Genomic DNA, 5,150 nt, shown 5'->3' on the forward strand with positions numbered 1-5,150 from the left:
ACGCGCCGCCATCTTGTTCTGTATGCACCATTCTAAATGCTGTAACTTTCCACTGTGCCCTGTTCTGTACTTGGGAACCTGCAGTTAGGCCTTTCTCATGCTGCCTTTTGTGCATACCTGAATCTAGTTCTGGCCCAATGTCCTGTTCTTGCCCTCGTTCCCAGCTACAAACTGTTCCCACCACTCCACCTGTTATTGTTTATTAGAAACAGGTAATTTTTTCAACTGTAGCCCCTAGATGAACCCTTGACGTCAGCCTTTGCAGTTTATTAGCTTAAATACCCACTCCCCTCATCCCCCCAGCACACCTCAGCGTTTTGCCGGGGTGTCTGCCACTAGGTACCAGCTAAAATAAAGCGCTTCTTTTCTTTTCGAGCCTGCCTCATTTTTGAGTTACAACAATTGGTACCAAGCCTCTCAGCCAACCAACCACTTGGTTCGGGTTGCAGCCTCACAACAGCTGTGATTCAAATGCTGTCCTCGACCACAGTCCAACTTGGACCATGCCTTGGACTCTTAGGGCTCATAAAAAATGATTGCAAAAATGGAGAACCCTAAAGCCTGTAAATGGAAAGCTTTACTGTGTGGGTGTGGAGCCATCAGTCCTGTCTGTAGGGATGGAAGGTGTGGCAGTGCGGGTGGCATTTAGCCGAGCTGTAGAGGATGGGCAAGGTTTTGATAAGAAGGAGGGTGGTAAGAAAGATTAGTGTAGGAAGTCACGGGGGACAGGCCAGTACTGGCAGAGGAAGAAAATGCATTTGCCTCCGGGTAATCCTGAAGCCTGAGTGTCTCTGGTGTAAAACCTTCAAGTAATCTCGGTGTCTTCCACTTAAAAAACTCAGATGTCTATCTCTGATCTATGTATTGTTTTATTACTCAATCAGTTGCCTCGTTGTACTGCAAACTGCATAACAGCAGCTCAGGCAGAGTGAACTGCGCTGAAGCGTGTACTGCGCCTGAAGGCGAGCGCAGGGCCAAGAGACACCCCAGAGCTGTTACAGTTCAACGCGCATCGACTTGTAAATAAGAGCATTCATTCTACCAGCTGAGCAGAAAGAGGTTTATGAGAAAGTAGTGCGGCTTGGCTCGCAGAGTCGCTGGGAGGCTTCAGAGAGCAGAACCCGGACAGAGCTCCAGGAACGGCTGCTGGAGGCCCAGGGGAGCCGCTGCCCGCCCAGCTCCGGAGGCTGCGTGGCCAGGAAGGGCCTGTCCTGCTCGCCCCCTGGAAGGGGCGGCTCAGCTGCTGTCTCTGGGAAAGTCAATGCCTCAGGCCCTGTCTCCTTTCTCACACAGCTCAGATTTGAATTTACGTGGTGGACTAATGCATCCGATTAGAGAAACTAAATCACATTCCCAGTGTGGGTGACAGGAAGTTTGGAAAATTATGTTAGCTTCTGTGTGGACACCAAGGGCTAGGCTGGCAGGCCAGTTCCCGGAGTTCCACAGCCAGGCCAGACCCAGAGACATCCCTGCCCTGGGAACCCTGACAGGCAAAGGAGCCCCACATGGGAAACATCTGCCCGCTTGCCTCGGGGCATGGCTGCCTCCAGAGTGCTGAGTCAGACCCCGAGTTGCTGCATGGCGGAACCAGGGATTGAACTCAGAATGGAGGACTGAACTCAGGCTCTTGCGCTTGCCAGGGAAGCGCTTATTCTACTGAGCCATCTCCCCGGCCCCAGTACTGTGAAACTTGACCTTGACGTGAGGTGTGCAGCGCTTTGGTGCACACCTGAAATCCTGGCTCTCGGAAGGCTGAGGCAGGAGGATCGTTGAGAGTTCAAGACCAGTCCGGGCTAATGAGCGAGCTCAGGACCGGCCCGAACTGTCTGGGGTTCACTGCTGCTCAGGCAAGGGGTGCCGCCCAGGGCAAGTTAAAGGCTCCAGAGCTGTTTACCTGTGGACCCAGAACTCCGAAGGGGGAACTGAACTTCGAAGAAGATGATGTTACTGGCACAAGTGATAGCAATTGAAGGAAAGGGACCTCCACAGGCGGCACCGACCGACCGCCGCGAGCAGCTGCAGGGCTGAGCAGGCAGAATCTAGCAAGTCCGCGTGAGTGGCTGAGGGTCGCACAGAGCCAGAGCGCTGCCCTGCCCTGGGCTGGGCTCGGGCCCAGAGGACAGAGCAGTGCTAAGTCCTCAGCCACGGCAGGCCGGGCACAGCTCTGCACGCTGCTGCCCGGAAGCGTCCCGCCCGCACTGTGCAGCCGGCGGCCACCGGGGCGCGACAGACTCCCGGAGCAGGAGCCGCGCTGGCCGCGGTTGGGTCGCCGGCTGCGGGACGCAGACTCGGAGGAGCGTCCATCTGGAGGTTCGAGACTGAAAACATCTTTTGCTTTTGCCGTTCCAAAATCTTGGGTTTTTTTTTTTTTTTTGGCCAGGGAGTACTGATAACTGTAGAGATCAAGCAGGAACGCGGCAGTGTGGCTCGAGGAGGGCGGGGACGGCGTGGGGGTGGCTTGCCCTCCTTTCGGTGTGCCCATATAGGAGAGCTACTTGCTGTGTAGAAGGCATGCGTGTTCACCAAAGTAGAACAAGAAGACAGTACCTCTATTTATCAAAGGATTTTTTTTTTCAGTTGTTTAGTGACTGTTTTTTTTTCCATAATTTTATTGAGAAACAAATAGCAATGACACAGTTTCAAACCAAATTGGTAGGAAAGTTTCAATAATTAACACATTGCATACATTCTTCCTAGTGGCTAATTGCTGTACAAGATGCGGACATGATATCCTATTTACAAACACCATTAGAACAAATTGCTCTATTCATTAAGAGAAGGTAACTATATATCTATCCTTACCACTTTGAAAACACAGATACAAAATGGACATTCCTCTGTATCCCCCCTTTTTTTTTGTTAAGTTCCATCATTTAAATATTATAGGTGTGTAAACTCAGCAAAATATTCTAAAAGAGTCCAGTAGCCCATAATAGTATTGAGTCTTCCGCTTGACTGGCAGTGTCAGAAATTGTTGACCTGAGTCCCCTACAGCTCAACATAACAGCATGGCTTTATTTCTTACATTTCATTTTTATACTTTTCTGCTGGATGGTTAAGACCAAGGTAAAGCAGGACCTTTGCAACAAGAGTTGTAGCTTTTGGGTCTGAGAAGGTCAGTGAAATCCCCTCAGGATTTATCCTAAGATCCTGTACCTCAGATTGTAGATCCTTTATCAAAGGAATTTTTAAGATTTTTTTTTTCTTTAAAGAAATATCAGGAGTTTTTTTTTTTTTGTTTTTAGTTAAAGTTCTATACTTGAAGGATTGGGATATTTTGAATGGATTTTTTGAAGAGGAAACTGCTTATTACAATAATAGACCAAACTTCTTAACAGAAAACTGTCAGCTAGTCTGACAAAAATAAACATTTTAAGAGACTTTTAAAAAAGTCAGTTTGTCCAAATGTGATGACTCCACAGGTTTCCTCCCCAGTTTCTCTGGAAGGTGATTGAAATTATTTTTAGTTTTGTCCAGATGCTTGGTTTATTTTTTAGTTTTCACATTCCCATTTTCCAGGTCAATACTCTGTGACAGGCTGTCTCCCAGATAAAATATGCGAACAGGTGGAAGAATAGAAAATTTAGTAACAGTGAGTTTAAAAGTGTTAATGAAATCAGGACACAAAGGAATCGAACGAGTTTGGTCTTCACAGAAACTTTAATGTGTCAGGTAGTTGCTGCTGCAAATGAACATGTGAGGCTGTGTTCCCTTCTGAAGGACCGAACGGAGGGCAGTTATCCCTAGAAGAAATGCCAGAGAGGATGTTGTTTAAGTCACAAGGCATGTGTGTAAGTGAGCTCTGTAACAATGGGGTACAAGTTGGTTCTACTTCACTTAGTTTGTCTCCTCAATAGTGTAAAGCCCAAATAATTTTAAGATCACATATAGAAATAAATAGATAAAATGTGTTTCAATTAAAAGGACCCACTCACTGGTTTACGGCCCTACAGCTTGAGCAATCCATGTTCCTAAAACAAAGAGGACATAAGAAAACCTTGGATGGGGTCCTGTTACTTGGAAAACAACTAAAACAATTGAGTCAGCCAAGAAGTTGCCCTTGGCCCTCCCCTTGTTTAAACTCTTGCAAGAGACATACATTCCCAAAACCCAAGGCCTCACTATTGAAAGCCATAACAACAGGATGACCCAGGTCATAATGCCTCGATTTCTTAAAAATGTTCCCGGAACATGACCACCACAAGGTTAGGCCCCCCCAGCTACCCCCGGACTTACTCCATTTGGTCATCCGGTATTGTAACTCACCAATTATTGTAAAGGTCAATCTACACTAACCAATGCGATTTGCTTCTGTAATGTGCTTGCTCCCTCCCCCATTTTGTGGTTTTTGCCTTTAAAAAACTATGCCTGCCACATGGAAGGCGCACTCTGCTCCTGCGTGTGCAGACCGCCTTACGTATACGTAGATAATAAAGCTTTCCCTTTGTGATTTGCATGAGAGACCGACTCTTGGGGTCTTCCTTCGCGGCGACTCGACCCTTACAATAGCGCTGCAGAAGCTCTGGGTTCAAACCGAGTTCATATCCCGGCTCTGCATGGTCCGCCTTTTTTGTTTGTTTGTTTTTGTGGTACCAGGGATAGGACTCAGGATTGTAGGCAAGCGATTGTTCTACTGAGCTGTCTCCCCGGCCCTGCGTGGTCCTCCTGGTGGATGCGAGCACTAAGCCAATAGTGGCTGCTTTGACTTTGCCAAGCGCTGTGTGAGCGCTCCAGGCACAGTAGCTCTGGAGTTCCGCCTGTCAGCCTCCCACTTGCTGAAGGTGGACGGGGTATTAACTGAAGAGTATCTGGGACTAAGGAAAACACATGTGTCACCCTGAGGTGGGGTCTTGCTGTGGAACTCAGCTCGTCTTGAACTCACTTCATAGCCGGGGTGGGCTCAAACTAGCATGGATCCTCCTGGCTTGGCCTCCCCAGTGCTGGGATTACAGGATGGGCTGCCATGCTTGGCTTTAATGGAAAAGTAATTTAAAACTATTTAAAATTTTCAACTCGGTATATATTTTCTTGATCTCATTGTTATCAGTATCTAATTTTATTTCAGTGCCTTTGTTTTTTCTGTGTTTTTCAAAAATAATATTCTTTCAAACATCTCTAAGGATAATAATTAAATTTGATCCTTAAGTATG

The 5,150-nt window shown here is 47.3% G+C and overlaps 1 pseudogene; it reads left to right on the plus strand.

The window, feature by feature from the left end:
• The first annotated feature begins 617 nt into the window (after positions 1–617).
• Positions 618–5,150, plus strand: part of LOC101577030 — an 80,810-nt pseudogene continuing 76,277 nt past the window's right edge.

Source organism: Octodon degus, unplaced genomic scaffold, assembly GCF_000260255.1.
Source record: "Octodon degus isolate 3935 unplaced genomic scaffold, OctDeg1.0 scaffold00049, whole genome shotgun sequence".
NCBI lineage: Eukaryota > Metazoa > Chordata > Mammalia > Rodentia > Octodontidae > Octodon > Octodon degus.